Source organism: Mytilus edulis, chromosome 8 (assembly GCF_963676685.1).
Source record: "Mytilus edulis chromosome 8, xbMytEdul2.2, whole genome shotgun sequence".
Taxonomy (NCBI): Eukaryota; Metazoa; Mollusca; class Bivalvia; order Mytilida; family Mytilidae; genus Mytilus; species Mytilus edulis.
In genome coordinates this window covers 60,804,799-60,826,776 of record NC_092351.1, presented here as the reverse complement: position 1 = coordinate 60,826,776, position 21,978 = coordinate 60,804,799, and the positions used below count along the sequence as shown (strand labels likewise).

Here is a 21,978-nt window from a genome sequence, read left to right as displayed (position 1 = left end):
CTCATCTATTTAGTCAGACGTCAGTCGCTACCTTGATATACCCTATCTTTGGTTAAATTTGTCGGGTAATTTATGACAACAATCGTCTGACGTCTTTAGCCGAACAGTTTTCTCATTTTCGCCTTATTCAATTTACTGTGTGCTGGTTCAATTCTGGACGCCAGTCTTTGCTCCTTTCTAATAAAATCCACATATCAAAAAACAAATATGAAGCTTAGACATAGAAAAATATTAAACAACGTATAAGATTTTAGCGAGAGAAATTTATGTATTACTGAAAAATTATTACACCAGGGTTTTCGAGATCACAAACTAGTCAAAACATTTACTAAATTTTTTATCATCGATATAAGGAAATAATTCATAAATATAACTCAACATGCAGACATCTTATACGTACAGGTATTTCACATCCAATATTTTATGGTAATATTCTTTACAAAGCACAAAAATGTCAGTATTCACCTCAAAAGCTTACAAAACTTTTAAACAGACTTATTAAGAAGGGATATAGTTACGATATTGTTGTCAGGTCATTAAGGATTGCATGTTTTGGCTTTAATATTTATTCACTGATAGGGTCTTTGTATCGGAACTAAACACATTTATTAAAAAAAAACAGTTGTTGGCATGACACGGGTTATGTTCTTCTCATATATTTTATGATAGTATCAGGGATGGGGTCGATTACTTTAAAATGTAATCGATTACATTACAATTACTTTGCTAATAAAATGTAATCGATTACATTACAATTACACCCTTTTTCATATGTACATTACATTAGATTACTTTTCTTTAAAGTAATCATGATTACTTTAGATTACTTATGATTACATTGTATATTGCAATATCAAAGTTTTTTTTATAATTTTTTATCCTCACAAAAAAGCTAATTTTGGTGATTTTTTTAAAAGCATTAAATTATTCATCTTAATTAAAAGAATTTATAGACAAGTACAGTGTAACATGTGTAATTTGATAAAATAGCTATTGTAGACAAGTGCATGTCCTTTCTTTATGTAAAAGATATAACTTTAACTTTTTTTTTTACAAATTTTAACCAACTGCCTAATTAACAATAAAACCTGAACAAATAAGGAAAAATTAATTAAATATAGTTTGATTGTCTGATGGGACATAATTGACACATCCATTAATGTTTTTACAGGTGTTAATCACCACTTCCATTTTTTTTAACAAACAATAGGCGAGCTTGGGTATTAAAATTTTATTGTCTTAATAACAATATCAATAAAGTTAAAAGTGGTTGATTGTCATTATTTTGTTTGAAATATTTTTTAATACTTGATCTAATTAATAATTATTGTCAGGTGAAAACACAAAACAGCTTTGTAATTTGGGAAAGTATATACATTTCTCTTTAGATTAAGAAACAGTTTATTTTAATAAAATATATTTTGTACTAATGAAACTTCTGACGTCACCTGTTGTTTACTATGCATATTGATTGTAATATCATGTCATATGTATACACTGTACATGTACTTGTTTGTACTGATGAGCCGTAAGGCTCAAAGTTAATAAAGAATAAAAATTAGAAAGCACATTTTATACACGCATTTATGGAAAACAAAATTTATTCAATTTGTCAAAAAATGAAATCTGGTTTTAACTTCCATTTTGAATTAAGTGAGCTCATATATTCATGTCGATCATCAAAGTAAAATTGGAACTAAATTTTTTCTGTATTTGAATTTCAATGTAGTTAAGTAAAAATATTGGTTAAACTTATATGAAATTGGAGTTAATATCAGAAGTTTTCAATCAAGGAAAAAATGCTTTCAAGGCATATTCTCGTATCATAAGAGCTCAATCTCACAACAAAATATTGGAGAGGCAATTTCCTTAAGTAAACTGCAGTTAACAAAATAAAACACTTGGTTATACAAATTTGTATATATGATACAATTTATCACATTAAACAAGGTCCCATCATTGTGAATACCAGTTTGGTGATTTTTCATTCAAGCTTTACATTTTCTTATTTTCATATTGTCTATCAAAAACTATTTTCATATATATACAAGATTTGTAATCAGCAAGTAATCATATAAATGTAATCTTAAAGTAATCTAAAAGTAATCATGATTACACCTGTTTTTTGCAATGTTATCGATTACATTATGATTACTTGTAATCAGAAATGGCATGATTACTGATTACATAGGCTTACACTGCAAAATGTAATCGATTACAGCTGATTACGATTACTGATTACGATTACCCCATGCCTGGATAGTATGATACTAAACCACTAACTTGGAGGGATTGTGCCTTATATTCATATGACGAAAACATAATCTTTCAATCAGTTTAATTGAGGTCTGGAGCTGACATGTCTGTTAACTGCTGTTGTTATTTATGTATTATTGTCATTTCGTTTATTTTCTTTTGTTACATCTTCTGACATCAGACTCGGACTTCTCTTGAACTGAATTTTAATGTGCGTATTGTTATGCGTTTACTTTTCTACATTGGCTAGAGGTATAGGGGGTGGTTGAGATGTCATTTACATGTTTAACCCCGCCGCAATTTTAGTTTCTTGTGTATAATTCGGAGTTTAGTATGACGTCCATTATCACTGAACTAGTATACATATTTTCTAAGGGGCCAGCTGAAGGACGCCTCTGGGTGCGGGAGTTTCTCGCTACATTGAAGACCCATTGTTGGCCTTCGACTGTTGTCTGCTCTATGGTCAGGTTGTTGACTTGAGTTATCATTGATATGTTCATAATAAAAATTAACTGTTAACAAAACTTTGAATTTTTTAAATACTAAGGCTTTTCTACCTCAGGAATAGATTGCCTTAGCTGTATTTGGCAAAACTTTTAGGAATTTTTGGTCTTCAATGCTCTTCAACTTCGTACTTTATTTGACCTTTTAAACAATTTTTGATTCGAGCGTCACTGATTAGTCTTTTCTAGACGAAACGCGCGACTGGCATTAGTGTAAAAATTTAGTCCTGGTATCCATGATGAGTTTATTATTTATCCTGCCCCATTCTACAGTATGGTGTGTCATTTTGTCTCTAACGGAGAGTTATCTTATTATCAATCATACCACATCTTCTTTTTTATATTATATGTTCTACTTCGAATATTAGTTCATTTTGATTGGGTAACTTTTTATCTATTTTATTTTATATGTACCTTACTTTGATTATTGGTACGAGTATTCCATCATGGAAATGTTGTTTTCATATGGGACATATTCAAAGATGAAGAATTGAAGTAATTAGTACATATGAACCAGGTACGAATAAGGTACATATAAAATAAAATAGATAAAAATTTACCCATTGGCAATCAAAATGAAATCCACCATGGACAGGCTTTGACTGTTTACACGGATATATGAAATAATGAAATAGAATATATACACTAGAAAATGTCAGTAATTATTTAACAACATTTTACAAGGTTCCAGCTTTAGTAGGCAACCAGTGAAATTTAAATCTCCGAGTTAACTGTTTAACATATTTAACTAATATTCGAAGTACAACATATAATATAAAAAAGAAGATGTGGTATGATTGATAATGAGATAACTCTTCGTAAGAGACAAAAATGACACACCATACTGTAGAAGGGGGCAGGATAAACAAATAAACTCATCATGGATACAAGGACTAAATTTTTACACTAATGCCAGACGCGCGTTTCGTCTTGAAAAGACTCATCAGTGACGCTCGAATCAAAAAATGTTTTAAAGGCCAAATAAAGTTGTAGAGCATTGAGGACCAAAAATTCCTAAAAGTTTTGCCAAATACAGCTAAGGTGATCTATTCCTGAGATAGAAAAGCCTTAGTATTTCAAAAATTCAAAGTTTTGCTAAAAGTTAATTAATTATTATTATGAACATATCAATGATAACTCAAGTCATCACAGAAGTGCTGACTACTGGACTGGTGATTCCCTCGGGGAAATAAATCTCCTTCAGCAGTGGCATCGACCCAGTAGTTGTAAATAAACTCATCATGGAAAATACAGTAAAGAAATAGAACATTAAGATAATAAAGTAGACAGCTCTCTCACAAGCAAAAATAAACCTAATTGTAAAAATATAAGGGAATACACTACAGACACGGGGACATGATATATTGTTCACGATATACAAAGAACATGCGCATAGTATCATCAAAAATTCCCAGTTGCCACGGGCACTGCTTACATTTTTACTAGTTATGTGTTAATTTTATTTTGTAGATGTTTCATTCTTCGCTATATAATTCTACCAATTTAATTTTGAATCTAGACTGAATCATAAAACTAGAGGTTCTAAAGAGCCTGTGTCGCTCACCTTGGTCTATGTGAATATTAAACAAAGGACACAGATGGATTCAAGACAAAATTGTGGTTTGGTGATGGTGATGTGTTTATAGATCTTACTTTACTGAACATTCTTGCTGCTTACAATTATCTCTATCTATAATGAACTTGTCCAGTAGTTACAGTGGAAAATGTTCGTAAAATTTTACAAATTTTGTGAAAATTGTTAAAAAATGACTATATAAAGGGCAATAACTCCTTAGGGGGTCAATAAAACATTTTGGTCGTGGGGGGACTTCTTTTTAGGTCTTACTTTGCTGTACATTATTGCTGTTTACAGTTTATCTCTATCTATAATAATATTCAAGATAATAACCAAAAACAACAAAATGGCCTTAAAATTACCAATTCAGGGGCAGCAACCCAACAAAGGGTTGTCCGATTGGTCTGTAAATTTCAGGGCAGATAGATCTTGACAAGATTAACAATTTTACACCATGTCAGATTTGCTCTAAATGCTTTGGTTTTTTAGTTATAACCCAAGAACTGCATTTTACCCCTATGTTCTATTTTTAGCCGTAGTGGCCATCTTGATTGGTAGGCCGAGTCACCGGACACATTTTATAAACTAGATACCCCAAAGATTATTGTGGCCAAGTTTGGATTAATTTGGTCCAGTAGTTTCAGAGAAGAAGATTTTTGTAAAAGATTACTAAGATTTACGAAACATGTTTAAAAATTGACTATAAAGGGCAATAACTCCTAAAGGGGTCAACTGACCATTTCGGTCATTTTGACTTATTTGTAAATCTTACTTTGCTGAACATTATTGCTGTTTACAGTTTATCTCTATCTATAATAATGTTCAAGATAATAACCAAAAACAGCAAAATTTCCTTAAAATTACCAATTCAGGGGCAGCAACCCAACAACAGGTTGTCCGATTCATCTGAAAATTTCAGGACAGATAGATCTTGACCTGATAAACAATTTTACCCCCATGTTAGATTTGCTCTAAATGCTTTGGTTTTTGAGTCATAAGCCAAAGACTTCATTTTACCCCTATGTTCTATTTTTAGACGTGGCGGCCATCTTGGTTAGTTGGTCGGGTCACCGGACACATTTTTTAAACTAGATACCCCAAGGATGATTGTGGCCAAGTTTGGTTTAATTTGGCCCAGTAGTTTCAGAGGAGAAGATTTTTGTAAAAGTTAACGACGCAGGACGACGACGGGCGCAGGACGCCGGACGCCGGACGCCGGACGCCGGACGCAAAGTGATCGGAAAAGCTCACTTGGCCCTTTGGGCCAGGTGAGCTAAAAAGGGTTTAAATAGACCTCCAAAGGACTCCAAACGGTCCAGGATTCTGGTTAGTATTTGAATGTTTTTCTTTGAATATTAATTATTGATATAATGGAATATACGATATGTCTTTTAATACATGATCATTTCAAACAAGTACAAGTGACCTTTTATAGTGATTTTTAATAATATAGATATCATAAGATATAGAAATGTCTGAAGTTTTATTGTTTATTTGGTCATAGCGTTTGTGAGGGATGTTTTCATTATCTGATAGATTAAACACAAATGTAAATTTTTACGATTTTAATTTGGTTAGAATACATAGCAAACTTTTCCAGAAATATTGTTCTCTGTGTTCACATCGTCAGAGAGCCTGAATAATATCAAGGCCGAATGAGAAATTAAACTTTAAACATTTCTACATCTTATGTCTTATGGTATCTATATTATAAAAATCAGTCGTGTAGTTATTTGGAAATATTTTTTTGATAATTATTGATTTTAGTTGAAATGATAGGACATTTTATTTGTACACTACTCGCTATAGTTCTAGATTTTCTGATATTTGGTGAGATTATTGTTTTTGACATTTCCACATCATAGATACTTCCAGATACTATTTTAACACATGCATGAGTCGACTGTGTTGAATTAATATAGTAGTCTTTGATACTTCTTACATTTTGAAGGGATCTTTGAAGCGATTATCAAATTGTAAAAGGGAAATAACTCATGAGACCTTGGGATGAAAAAAATCTTGAGTGATTTCCCTTGCATCCGCTTCCCGCCATATTTTTTGTAGCACTGCTTTCTTCGTTCGAGCCACATGTGTCAGACGAAAAGTGACCCTAACATAATGCATACAGAGGCAGATAACACAAATACATCTATATACCTGTAAAGATTTCTAGATTAGACATTTTTTATTCAATATCCTTCTGTCATTTGGGAACAGATCATATTCCCCTCCCCCTTTTTAAATGTTTTTGCCCATTTTTCCAAATCCACTATTTCAAAATTATTCATGTTTATCTGTGTTGGACTTGTAAATCCTGGTAGACCAGAAACAACAAATGTAAATTATTTACTATCAATTGTAAAATGGTAAAAATAAAGTCACTTGTATAAAATATTTTTTTTACTACCCCCCCACAATAAAGTCTAATGTCTAAATTAACGTGAAAACAATGAAGGGGGTCTGATCCTGGATCCCCTCTTTGTTGTCAGCATTCCTTATTCTGCTCATCTTTGCCATTCTTAGTGTTCCACGTTTTCATGTAAAATATTTTTACTTTCTTAAATCACCCTTTGAAAAAATCATCAAAGTCAGTCTTGTGCTTATGAGTGTCACTGATGAGTCTTATGTGGACGAAACGCGCATCTGGCGTACTAGATTATAATCCTGGTACCTATGATAACTATTACAGACTCAAATGAGACACGTTAAAACATTTTAACAAACAGCAACCTATAATTTTTGGCTCCTGAATTAGAGACATTGGTACATACCTATATACAATGATATGTGTTAAAACATGTTTGTGAGAGCTCAAAATTCTGCTTGACCTGTGACAAATGTGTAACTAGACAGAATAAGGACAAACTGAAAATCAGTAGTTCATGGATCAAACCAATGTATCGGTATAAAGCACAAAAAATACTACATTGTAACTGCATAATATGAGACATTGTGCAGGCCATTCATTAGGAGGCGGTACCAGGTACTTTTACCCTCCTATGCTATATTGTCAAGTACAACCTAAATGTAGAAATTTTTATATATGACATGTAAGATATTCATACAATAAATTGAAAAGTACCACCTAGAAACGTGGAAAGTACCAGTCAACATGAAAGATAATGAAACCCCTGCTTGTGTATATGTAACACCACAACATGAAAACACTGCCCAAAGCAATCGCTTAGAAAAATGTAAAATCACAAAAATACTGCACTCCAGGAAAATTCAAAATGGAAAATCAAATGGCAAAATTAATCAAAGGATAAAACACATCAATTGAATGGACAACAACTGTCATATTCCTGACCTGGCACAGGCATTTTCAAATGTAGAAATCGGTGGACTGAACCTGGTTTTATTAGTGCTAAACCTCTCACTTTTTTATAAGATAGTCGCATCAAATTCTGTTATTTTTACAAAGATGCGTGCACAAAACAGACATAATCGGTAAAACTCAAAAATATGGTTACAGCAGTCTTCACTGTTTTATAAATTAAGACAAACAAACATATTAGATATACTAGACCATTGGTTTTCCCATTTGAATGGTTTAAATTAATTTTGCACTTAAAATATTGGGCCCTTTATAGCTGGTTGTTCGGTGTGAGCCAAGGCTCTATGTTAATTGAAGGCCGTACATTGACCTATAATGGTTTACTTTTATAAATTGTTATTTGGATGGAGAGTTGTCTCATTGGCACTCACACCACATCTTCCTATATCATGTATATATATCTACATACAAAAGACACAAAAAGCATCTATCAAATTAAAAAAACACATTCCTTATTTCGCATGTTGGGCGTCAGAAAATGCAAACGTCTCAAAAAAGAAATTTTGTCATTCAATGTCTTTTCAAAACAATTATAATTTCACATGGAGAATGGTGGTATGCAGGGTTATAAAACTTCCAGATATCAGCAAACAATCCAGCGAATTTATTTGAAATGTTGTTTCTCATTGTGACATTTTGTATGTGCCTATCCCAAGTCAGGAACTTGTAATCGAGTGGTTGTTGTTTGTTGTGTTACATTTTTGTTTTTCATTCATTATTATCATGAATTAGGCTGTTAGCTCTTTTATATAGCTGAATGTGGGATGGGCTGTGAACATTGTTGAAGGTCTTACAGTGACCTATCATAGTTCTTAATTTCTACAGGTGTCATTTGGTGTCTTATGGAGAGTTGTCTCAGCAAATCTCATTCAGTCATTGGCAATCATACCTCATCTACTTATTTATATATGCACATTATTATTCTGCTACTGTAATTTGGAGTAATGGATAATGACATGCAATTCCTACAATACTAACACATTTTTATGTCAGCTAAAATCATCTACCGGTAATGGATTCAACAGATATGTAGAAATATGCCTATCAAAAAAACCGTCAGTTTTGTTGTCGCAAGATCAAAGGATTCATTAAACAGGAATTTACAATGTACATTGAATTAAGAATTCAGATTTTATATGCACCAATTGAGTAATATACTTGCATAAAATTGATCATAAGTATAAAAATCAATTATTGATAGAAAATATATTCAAATTCAGTCCCTCCTCTATCTCATCACATCTCATCACATCTAATAAAATTACAAATTTGTGTATCAGAATTTTTCAGTTCGGTAATTTTGATGATGTTATTAAACATATTCAGTTCTTTCATCTTTCGACCCTTTTTGTAAAGAAACCTTTAATCTTGTTAAGCTAAATTTTAGTATTGACATGATTGAAGTTAATAATTTATTTAATATCTTGTTATAACTTAATATGATTGTTCAATTTATAATTCCACCAGAATGAGTTTTATTTGCTCAAAAGACAGTCGTCAAAAATATATTAGTCTTAGTCTAGACCTTTTTTCCACCTTTTTTTCATTGATGATTTTATATCACATTGAGGGGCAGTAAATGATGAGCGATATTAAAAATCATATTACTTTCTGATGGTTTATTAGGATTTAGCTAGAAAATTAGGGCAAGCATTCTTTTGAAAATCTTTGAAAAAATTCAGATCTGCAAGATGTAAATTTGATTTGTAATAATCAGTGAATAATATTTACAATTCATCGTTCTCTTATTTAGCTTTCTCCACCTGTCCCGAGTTTGGAAAAGAAAGGTGAAAGATAACATGTATACCGAAGGGATATTCACACTCTTAAATCAAAAACAAGCTGACAATGCCATGTCAGACAGAAAAAAAAATGACAAAAAGATAAAACAACAGTATATTAAAACACAACATAGAGAACTAAAGATTAAGAAAACAAACCACTAAAAACTGGTGGTAATCTCAGGTGCTCTGGAAGGGTTAGGCCATCCTGCTCAGCTGCATTGCATGTATATTTGTCCATTCACTGCAGGTTTTATTATACCCCACGCAACGAAGTTGCGGAGGGTATAATGTTTTTGACCCGTCCGTCTGTCCGTCAGTCCTGTTTCTTGTCATCGCAACTCCTCTAAAACCACACAACAGAATTTCACGAAACCGTTTCAGATAATAAGGACATACTATGTAGTTGTGCATATCGACGGGAAATTGCGATTCAATTTTTTTTCTAGGAGTTACGCCCCTTTGAACTTATTTGCTTCAATGTACTACTGCAACAGTTTGTCATTGCAACTCCTCTCAAACCACACAACAGAATTTCATGCAACCTTTTCAGATAATAAGGACATACTATGTAGATGTGCATATCGACAGGAAATTACGATTCAATTTTTTTTTCTAGGAGTTACGCCCCTTTGAACTTATTTACTTTAATGTACTACTGGAACAGTTTGTCATCGCAACTCCTCTCAAACCACACAACAGAATTTCAGGAAATCTTTTTATATGAAAAGGACATATTATGTAGTTGTGCATATCCACAGGAAATTACGATTCAATTTTATTTCTAGGAGTTACGCCCCTTTGAACTTATTTGCTTCAATGTACTACTGCAACAGTTTGTCATCGCAACTCCTCTGAAACTACATAACAGAATTTCATGAAACCTTTTCAGATAATAAGGACATACTATGTAGATGTGCATATCGACAGGAAATCACGATTCAATTTTTTTCTAGGAGTTATGCCTCTTTGAACTTATTTGCTTTAAGGTACTACTTCAACAGTTTGTCATCTCAACTCTTCTGAAACCACAGAACAGAATTTCCTGAAACTTTGTAGATAATAAGGACATACTAGGTAGATGTGCATATCAACAGGAAATTACGATTCAATTTTTATACCCCCACTTTAAAAAAGGGGGGGTATACTGTTTTACCTCTGTCTGTCAGTCCGTCAGTCCGTCCATCAGTCCGTCCGTCAGTCAGTCCGTCCCATGAAACTTTCGTCACATTTTTCTCAGGAACTACACATCCACCCTTTCTGTAATTTGGTATCAACATTTATATATGTTAGCCATACCGTGTGATACGTTTTCAGATTCATCACTTGACAACTGCCTGTTAACCGAACACTTGTATGATTTTACACATGATAGCCAAGTTGAAAATTTTCGTCACATTTTTCTCAGGAACTACACATCCACCCTTTCTGTAATTTGGTATCAACATTTATATATGTTAGCCATACCGTGTGATGCGTTTTCATATTCATCACTTGACAACTTCCTGTTTACCGAACACTTGTATGATTTTACACATGATAGCCAAGTTGAAAATTTTCGTCACATTTTTCTCAGGAACTACAATACAAGGATTTCTGAAATTTGGTTTCAGGATTTATATAAGTCAGCTATACCGTGTGATGCGTTTTCAGATTCATCACTTGACAACTTCCTGTTTACCGAACACTTGCATATTTTTACACTATTAATATTATCCACTTGCGGCGGGGGTATCATCAGTGAGCAGTAGCTCGCAGTTTCACTTGTTTTTCTGGGAGTTATGCCCCTTTGAACTTATTTGCTTCAATGTACTTCTGCAACAGTTTGTCATCTCAACTCCTCTGAAAACACACAACAGAATTTCATGAAATTTTGTAGATAATAAGGACATACTATGTAGATGTGTATATTGACAGGATATTATTATTCAGTATTTTTTCTTATACAATTTTTTTTTCTTATACTTATTTAATTTCTCCAATGACAATGTGGGGACGTGGGGTATGTGAGCGTGCTCACTAAGGTTCTTTAATTTCATTTTAAAAACATTTTCAGTATCTGGTTTTCACCATTGATAGCACTTCAAAGCCTTATGATAAGAGCAAGATTCTGTGCCACACTCGCACTATACTGAAATTTCCATTGTCAGTGAACCATAAAATCTGAGAATTTTATGATTTATTTATTTTTTAGTCACTGACACCAGTATCAGGCAAAGATAAAAAATGATTGAAAGTCAAGGAGAGATACATAAACTGAATACAAAAAGGATAATGGTGATGTATTTTACTGTAAACAAACTAAGGCCAATTAAAATTAATTGCTAGATTTTCATCCCCGCCCGCCCCTCTGAAATCGTCCCGCCCCGATTTTTTTTATTATCAAAAATATGATTTCCGTATTTTGTTCATGTCTGTTATCGGGAACCATCGATAACTTCTTTTCATTCAAAACTTCCTGTTTCAAATTTCGTTTTTGTATTTCTTCGAGTAATCTAACGAAAATGATTAAGTCGACATATTCTGCTGCTCTATGATGACAACATCATCTACCGAGAATAGAGATTGATAACGAGAAGGGCATGAAATATTCGAGTTACGAGTAAAACGCCTTGTCCTAGAACGCAAATTGCGGTAGTCACAAGTGAATCGAAAACCGTGTTTCTTCTTTATTTATACAATGACTTTGTGTCAGGAAATTTGGACTGTGAATGATATCCAAAGCGCAAGAATCGTAGAACAAATTGGTACAAAAAACATGACTGGATTAAAGAAATTGACACAAGCACGAACTTGTTTGATTTATGACCGTATCTTGAGAAAACAAAGTCGACAAACACGCATTTTAATTATAATATCCATGGCTGTTTTTTTTGTTGACAAACAGCAAACACCCTCTGTAACTGTCCCAATACCCTCAATTTAGTCATTAAACAACAACTACTTTTTGGTTAAGTTCATGTTTTACAACACTGAGTTTACATTTTATTCTGTACTCATAATACTTGTGTTGCATACAATTGTACCAATACATTTTATTGATTTTATGGGGACTACAAACCATTGCTTAGAAAGCAAAATAAATTTGGTGTAGGTATAGTCCAACTTAAGAGAGAATTTCTCTTCTTTTTGATGTATACTATAAATAGGTTTCTAAAGCGGCAATTACATGTATAACAATGGTTGCCAATCAGGGATTTTTATTTAAGAGTTTAAAAAATAGTGTAGGATTCCTTATACAGCATGTATATACATTATACAAGCTTCTTTTCCACTAGTTTATACCCCGCGGTATGAAGAACTTGTGACGAGGGTTTCATATGAAATAAAATTTAAAAAATAAAATCCTCCCACCTGCCCCATTTTTTTCAAAAATTTGGATGAAAATCTACTAATTAATTTTAGTTGGCCTAATTTTCTTTTTTGTTTCCATTTGTGTCTTTGCACCCAAATTTGGAGTGTTTCATTTTCAATATGTTCCAAACCCACATTTTATTGAGGTGTATTACCACCATTGATTTATCCCTATTAGTCTTTGTTAAATTTGCCCTTTTCAAAAAAATGTGTAGAATTTATCTTTGTTTCAAATAAAGAAATACTTGGCATGAGTAAAGTTTTATCCTGTCCAGTACTATAGAAAAAAAAATCACATAACATTTCATTGCAAAAAGGAAAATAAGCATCACTGGAAGTTAACCAATCAAATTTCTCTCCTTATTTTATCTGTGTACAAGGTTTAGTCACAATGTAACCTCAAGATTACATAATATTCTATAGAAATCCCAAATAAAAAAATAAGGGTGCTTTGAAATACTCAAGACATATGTTTATGACACAGAAATCTTTTAGCTAGCTATAAAACCAGGTTCAATCCACCATTTTCTACATTTGAAAATGCCTGTACCAAGTCAGGAATATGACAGTTCTTGTCCATTCGTTTTTGTTGCGTTTTGTTATTTGATTTTGCCATGTGATTATGGACTTTCTGAATTGATTTTCCTCTGAGTTCAGTATTTTTGTGATTTTACTTTTTACTGCAATAAAATGTAGGATTAATTACCTACAACTGTCAAATTCAAGGGAATATTTTTTTTCAACCTATTTTCGTATACAACCGGATGTGACGTACCATGATTTGGTGGTATTACACCTTGAGGTAAAATAGCCTTAAACCACACATAATTTCTATCGATATGAAAGTTAAGTACAGTTTGTTTATACCATTCAGAAAATTTAAATTTTGAACAATAATACAATAATAGCACAATATAGCTTAGGTTCAGTGCATCTCTGCCCAGTTTTCAATATAAAAAGATCTAATTAGCACTCTCATTTGACAATAAGTCTGGTCATAATCCTTAAATTCATTTAATGTCCATTATGAAGTGACCACCTCTTCACTGAAAAAATTCCATATTTAATTGAATGTTGAAGTGGTTATTTGCAATTTAATTTCTTTATTACACCAATGTCCTTTCAGGTAAGACTACAATATCATCTGCAAATAATTGTATAATTAACTCATGAAAGATATCGACACAATGCCGAAATTAATAATAATTGTATTAGATTAACTCTTAAACTCAATATTCTTCAGGTCAAGTACTGTCTAACAAGGATGAGATGGACAAATAAAGAAATGGAAATATGTTGGAAAAAATGGATGTCCATGCCTGGTCGCTTGGTCAAGAGATCTGCATGCCACTTCAAAGGTTTCCAGATGGATAAAATGAACAATAAGGTATTCTTCAGAAATAGGATATTAAAAATGTTGACAATGTAAAATTTGACAAGATTCACCTATTTTAACCTTGTAAAACATTTATTACTGATGTGAATTTGATGCACATTTGAAAAAAATATGCAGGTTTATTAATGAAATTAAATTAAGCATTGACCAGTTAACATGGTTAATCTGGTTATTTGATGTTTTTCAACAGGTTATTTTCAATAGACCTTAGTCTAACATGTAGGCTTGCTAGTTCAAGAATAGACATAGTGGCTCTCATTGGTTAATTTGCATAATCATAATTTTACAATCAATTTATGATCAGATACAAAGATTTATAATAAAAATAACATACAAAACATAAAAATGGTCATTGGTGCTTTGAATATACTTTGTGTTATTTATACTCAGAAAATCTTAAGGATATTATGTAAAGCTTATTTTCGAATGTATTTTAAATGATCGGCCACAGTATTCAATACATTATTATTTCCCTCAATCTTTCACTATACTCTTCAACAGTTCACAGGTCATCAGTGCCCAAGTGGTCAAGTAATTCATCCACCACATCCAAGCTCCTCAACACTAAAGTTGAGTGTTTTAAGGCAGTGTCTTGAAACTCATCATAATGGACTTCGATTGCCAGTTTGCTGAAGGTTGGTGGTTCCCTCCAAACTTTCTGGCTTCCTCTGCCAATAAAAACAATTGTTCTCTAATGGTACTATATATCCAAGAGTGCTTACTGTGTCTTCAAACCAAAACAATAAATCAATGTATCAAAATTTCATTTTTTTTTTTTTTGGAAAGCATTGCGTATACTTCCATTGATAAGGGCAAAATAACAGTTCATTAAATGACAAATCTTGTAAAATGATCACAAGTGCATTGCAGTAGATATTTACCAAATGCATATATATATTTATCAGTAATTAACTCATTGAAAGAAAATTTATCACAGATTAAAACTTAAAAGTGTATTGACTTCTTGATCATTATTCTTTAAATTTACTTACAACTTATCTCCCTTTGAAGATTAGACTATTGATCCAATTTATTACAGTGAATTACCTCCCTTTATGTAATTCTCTAATCCAATTATCAGGATTAATTTTTAAGTCAGATAGCTAATATTTATATTTTGATTTTACTTTGATTAGTCTCTATCATGCAATGAAGTGTAATAAATCTAAATATATTGTCCCTTTTAATTAAATTTTAATTTGAAATTTTCTTAAAGAATTAAAAGATTTGTCTGGCTAGAAATAAACATACATTTTGATTTCATGATATTGTTGTCTGTATTATTTTATACCAAGTTAGATTTTTAAAGATAATTTAAAAAAATTGAATTTTCTCAATTCTCAGGATATTTGATCAGTTTTGTGGATCTATGGGGATGATATGAATCAGAGTTTACAGAGTTGGAATAGAAAAGGTTTGTGCTTATAATTGGTAAAAGAAAAAAATGTTACACTTTGAGGTTGTCTTGTATGTTTTCTGGATTTAACTTTATCAGGAATGCTTTCAAACCCAAAAGATGTAGGAGAGCTGAAAACTGGTTGAGCTATACATTATGTGAAAGGTTATTTAAGCATATGTCATTTCTAACCAAACTTTAATATTTTATAACTGGTACGAAAATTATAGTTATATTTTGTTGTATGTCTTGCTATTTAGAGTTGTCATATAATGAACATATCTTTAAGATCATACTTGAAACTGTACATGTGTGTAATCCTGCTTGATTGGTTTCTGTCTTTATGTCAAAAATAAACAAATTACAAAAAAAAATTACTGAAAAAAATAGAGGGCTACTCTTCAATTATAGCATTCTAGTATAATCTTATTCATAGTTTATAAATAATACAAGGAATCTCTTTTAATATTTGTTAAAACCATTTTCAATTTATTCAAATAAAACTTACCATCTTCTAAAACTAATTATGCATATTCAGTAATATTATTGTAACTAAAAAGTAGAATGAAGATGCAATTTACATGTTATGAAACATGAATTTGAATTGATCTTATTTTTTGGATCTCCCAAAAATATTGGAGTTATTTCCCTTGACACAATTTTTGACTTTTTTTTTTTTTAGTGATTTAATGATTCAGAATCAATCTTTGTCCCAGAAACAAAAACCCATATACAAACCATCACATGCTAAACTCACTTAAATTAATTACCAACAAGTGTGTACCTTTTGATGAGTAATACGACCAAAAATCTACACCCAAAGTTTACCGTTATCTTTCTTGAAGATCTTTTATATAAAAATAGATGTCCTTGTTTTTAAAAGGGAACACCTAAGATGAATGAAATGTGATGCTGCTGTCAATCTACCTGTCAGGTGACCTGTCAGGTGAGATCAACAATACACAGTGATAAATTGTGCATGATGCAGGTGTTAAAATAGTCCTAAATTGTAAAATAAGATTCTTTATAAATACATTGTAGTGACACTTGCATAATGTGTGGTTTATGGGTATCTGAAGTGAATTCATGATTAATTTCAAATAGATTTTTTTTTATTCACACTTTGTAGTAATTGGATAGAATAAAATGCTGTTCTTATAGTATAGTTGTTAGGTGTATAGAACTAGCATAGACAAATGGATATTTTTTTATTGTCAACTGCGTAAAGCGTTGTGGGGGACATGGAAATACCTAGTGTCCGTTTTTTTTCTGGTCTTGTTAGTGCACTCGCAGGTACAATTCTTGCCAGATATTTTGTAATAAAACTTATACTATTTAGATTCAGTGTTTGAAATGAACATTTTGAAATTAAGTAATGATTCTCTATTGGTGCTTTTCAGTTATATGAGCTCTAGGAAATATGTGGATTTTAAAGATTTTTTGTTGGTCCTGATTGTCACAGAAGAGACATTTGGTGCAGTAAATTTGGTACTTTTGTAATCATATCTTTGTAATGTATTAAATTTAAATTCAAGATAATGAATGTTTACTTTTTAAAAGTAGTATTTTTGAGAGAAAATAGTTGCTGGTTTGTGGATGAGTTGGTGATTTGGAGGAGATTTTTTACTTTGATAGTGATTTTGAAACACTTTTCAAAAAAACAATATTTGGCTTGAATGTCAAATGGGTAAATATGCCTTCCAAAGATAATCCTCCTGATGTGCATATGTGTATAGCCCAAACATTTTAAATATAGATAATGATAAAACCTATGATATATGCCAAACATTTTAGATATAGATAATGATAAAACCTATGGTATACGCCAAACATTTTAAATATAGATAATGTTAAAACCTATGATATACATGTCGATATATACTCTGAATTCATTATTATTTGCTGGATACCAATAGTTCTTGATTATTTTGTGGTTATACATGTAGGTGAACCACAAATTTAAATGTTCAAAGAAGTATCAATTTCTGTAGGCATGTATGCTGACTTTGTCAAATTCTTAAAATTAAATATCCACAAATAAATAAGTTATCCTCAATCCACAAAAGTTGTTGGCTTACTGTTTTATTGGATAATAAACTGATTAACTGAAAAAGAGTCACAGATTTGGTAGGGAAAAAGTCACAAGATATTCTAGTTTTCCTTTAATTCTAAGCTGACAGTAATTGTTCAATCAAAATTTTAATTGGCTACTTCATAATAAAATTGATAAAAATTATTGGGAACTTTTTTTCTAAACATTCTCAACAGTTAACATATAACCTCTACTTTCAGTTCAAGAGGACTTAAAAGTACATAAGTTATTGAAAGAATATAGATGAATTGATTGACATCTACCTAAAGGTAACTAATATTACATACAATTGACTAAAATACGATACAAATTGGGTCAACCTGCACTCATTAAATCATCAACCTGTCCGCTCAGGTGTAATAAATACATCAAAGCCTTGTTGATGATGAATGATTTCTCACCTTTTCCAAGGGGAATGGGTGAACGGTGTCCGTGGACAGCCTTTGAACTTCAATATATTAATCATATTTATGTCCAGTTTTGAAAAATGAATATTAATTAAGCCTTGTAAATAGGAATTATATTCAAATTTAGATCTTTTATTTGAGTTTTATGGTATAGTATTTCTCATTATGCAGATGGTCAGATGAGATGAGGGGTATGATTGGAGAAATATGTTTTGAATAAGGGCCATTTTTTAAAGTGTGTCTTTTTGCGGTTGACATTGGAAGAAAGAGATATAATTCAGTATGAAACATTTAAAATAAAAGATTATGATTGTATAGAAAGTTAAAAGAAAGATAAAGATTGTAACAGAATTCTGAAAATTCGACAAACAAGAATGTGTCCACAGTACACGGATGCCCCACTCGCACTATCATTTTCTATGTTTAGTGGACCTTGAAATTGGAATAAATTCTCTAATTTGGCATTAAAATTAGAATGATCTTATCAAAGGGAACATGTATACTAAGTTTCAAGTTGATTGGACTTCTACTTTATCAAAAACTACCTTGACCAAAAACTTTAACCTGAAATTTGCACTATCATTTTCTATGTTCAGTGAACCGTAAAATTGGGGTCAAAACTCTAATTTGGCATTTAAATTAGAAAGATCATATCATAGGGCACATGTATACTAAGTTTCAAGTTGATTGGACTTCAACTTCATCAAAAACTACCTTGACCAAAAACTTTAACCTGAAGCGGGACAGACGGACGAACGAACGGACGCACGGACGGACACACGGACGAACAGACGCACAGACCAGAAAACATAATGCCCCTCTACTATCGTAGGTGGGGCATAAAAATTGAAATGATGAAGAAATTGAAACATCAATCTTAAAATATAAATTTTGTTTTTATGCCCCACCTACGATAGTAGAGGGGCATTATGTTTTCTGGTCTGTGCCTCCGTTCGTCCGTCTGCTTCAGGTTAAAGTTTTTGGTCAAGGTAGTTTTTGAAGAAGTTAAAGTCCAATCAACTTGAAACTTAGTACACTTGTTCCCCATGATATGATCTTTCTAATTTTAATGCTAATTATAGTTTTGACCCCAATTTCATGGTCCACTGAACATAGAAAATGATAGTGCGAAGTTCAGGTTAAAGTTTTTGGTCAAGGTAGTTTTTGATGAAGTTAAAGTTACATCAACTTGAAACTTAGTACACATGTTCACTATGATATGATCTTTCTAATTTTAATTCCAAATTAAAGGTTTGACCCCAATTTCACGGTCCACTGAACATAGAAAATGATGGTGCGAGTGGGGCATTCGTGTACTATGGACACATTCTTGTTGAGTTCTGTGTTGTGGAAAATATTATTCTGCTTTGAAAAATATAAAATGGGGAAAAACATATACCTTTTCAATAGAAATGTATAAGGTTATTTTTCTTTTTGGTTTAGTTTCTTTATTTCTGTTTTTAATGCCTCACCTAGGAGCATTATGTTTTTTGGTCTGTACATCCCTTGTTTGTCTGTACATCTGTCTGTTCATCTGTCTGTCTCTCTTTAGGTTAAAATTTTTGGTCAAGGTAGTTTTTGATAAAGTTGAAGTCCAATCAAGTTGAAACTTAGTATACATATTCCCTATGATATGATATTTCTTATTTCAATGCCAAATTAGAGTTTTGACCCCAATTTCAAGATCCACTGAACATAGAAAATGATAGTGCAGGTGGGACATCCGTGTAGTATGGACACAAATTACTTGTTTTTCTCAAAATGACACAACTGATTACCCCATTGAGGAGAAAAATTGAGCACAGCAATAAAATTTTGCCATTGGAGTAAAAAAAAAGTTTACAGCAGTGAAAAAAAAATATAGAAGAAGAAGAAGAAGAATTGTTTATTATAGTGCAACCTGAATATAAAGTATATCGTTACATTAAATACATAATATAGAACTTCAGCCAGCCAAATAGGCTTATGATGCACTGTTTGAATCGTTATTTAACATACATAAAATTAAGAGACTTTATCATTGTTCATAAAATTTAGTGTCATGTTATATATATATAAGCGAATTGCAAAAAAAGATAAGATAAATAATTCCAATCAAATGATCATAGTGTTATAGTTCTGATATGATAACAGTCTGCTATAAAATTTGCCACGAGTTTGCTAAGTTTGTGGTTAGAAAGAACCTCATATATCTGGAAATGGATCATTTCCAGTACACTTATAAAACTTACCTTCATAGTTTTGTTTGTGATCTTTTTTTTTTATGAATTGTCCGAACATTTATCATAATATGTATTGTGTTAGGTGCTTAATGTCAACTTCAAAAAATCATGTCGACTACTTAACTTCATCTAGATGATATATATATTCTTTTATTTCCAGAAAAAATACATGGCTAAGGGGAAAATAAAAAAATGTATAAATAAGGTTTCCACTATTTTTGTATTATTAATTGCAGTTGTTACCTGTTTTGGGTTACTATTAACTGTCGTAACACTTGGATAGTTGCCATTATGATGACAAAAAGTTTGTTATTGGTTAAAATAAGTTTAAGAAATCTATTTACAAAAGACTACGATGGGCTAGTTGCAACATTTTTCCTTTATTTTTTTTTTTGTTATTTTTTTCTAAAACAAAACTAATTAAGAATATGTTGTACATGTAGATTATTCACATCAACGTTTTTTGAAGTAAATATTATAGCGGTTCATCTGTTATTAAAGGAATAGGCTATAATTTTCTGTCGCTGTGAATAACTGCAGTATGAGACTGAAACTAATGAAATCTTCTGTTATCCTGTAGGGATAATCTGAAGGGATTTGACAGGTTTACATCATTTTGAATATTGGTGCAAGCATTTTTTGCTCACAATTTATAATTCATATATTTAGGCTGTCAATTCTGGTTGTTAAGTTCAATTTTACCCTCACCCACAAACTTTATTGTCATATTAAAAGACATGTTGTCATGGTGATTATCACTTAGTGACCAAGTGAACTTTTATTAAGTTAATATATCACTCAATATAAGAAGATGTGGTTTGACTGCCAATGAGACAACTCTCAATCCAAGTCGAAGTTTGTAAAAGTAAACCATTAATGGTCAACGTACGGCCTTCAACACAGAGAAGTGGCTCACACATAAAAACAACTCGCATGTTTACTCTGAGGTTGTGAGTTCTAACCTTGCATGTTGTGATTGTGTTTGACCTTAATTGACACACATTGGTAGTTTTCCAGGGCTGCATTCAATATCGTAGCGACTACATAGTGCTACATAGATTTTGACTATTGAATGTTTAGCTATATACTAGTTGTTACATAGATATAGATAGTCGCTACATAGCTGCTACGATATTGAAATCAGCCCTGCTGAAGGTCATAGTTTTTTCTGAGCATTCTAGCTTCCTCCACCATTAAGAGATGACTGCCACTATGTACCCAATAGTGCTTAAAGTGGTGTTAAACAGCAAGAATTATTCAATCTGTGCAAAGCAGATATAAGGTATATTACCTTCAATGAGACAACAACCCCATAACAATATCAATTTAAAGACATTTTGACTACATGTTACAACACAATACAGGGCAGATCCAGCCATTTTAAAAAAGGGGGTTCCCAACCCAGAGTAAAGGGGGGTTCCAACTATATGCTCCCATTCAAATGCATTTATCGTCCAAAAAAAAAGGGGGGTTCCAACCCCTGGAACCCCACTGGATCCGCCTATGCAATATGAAAAAAAATTGTGATTGAACAGAATCGGTAGTTAATCTATTAAACTTTTCTCATCAATGCAGGGACAAACATTGATTTAATATTCTGTATATAATTGGTGTTAACAGTTATAATAATATTTGTGATATTGACTTTGAAGTTTGAT

At 31.8% G+C, this 21,978-nt stretch overlaps 1 protein-coding gene and 1 long non-coding RNA gene across 2 annotated transcripts in view; both read left to right on the top strand.

Annotated features, from left to right (window-relative positions):
* Window positions 1-6,260: 6,260 nt before the first annotated feature.
* Window positions 6,261-14,895, top strand: LOC139485970 (uncharacterized). The gene is made up of 4 exons (XR_011655438.1): window positions 6,261-6,494; window positions 11,648-11,730; window positions 14,051-14,194; window positions 14,705-14,895. It is a non-coding gene; the product is annotated as an uncharacterized lncRNA (long non-coding RNA).
* Window positions 14,896-16,999: 2,104 nt separating this feature from the next.
* The window catches only part of LOC139485969 (protocadherin-9-like), an 82,645-nt gene continuing 77,666 nt past the window's right edge, over window positions 17,000-21,978 (top strand). Inside the window, exons 1-2 of the mRNA XM_071270650.1 lie at window positions 17,000-17,087; window positions 17,892-17,960. The gene's annotated coding sequence lies outside the window, so the exon portion shown is untranslated. The remainder of the gene's footprint in view (window positions 17,088-17,891; window positions 17,961-21,978) is intronic.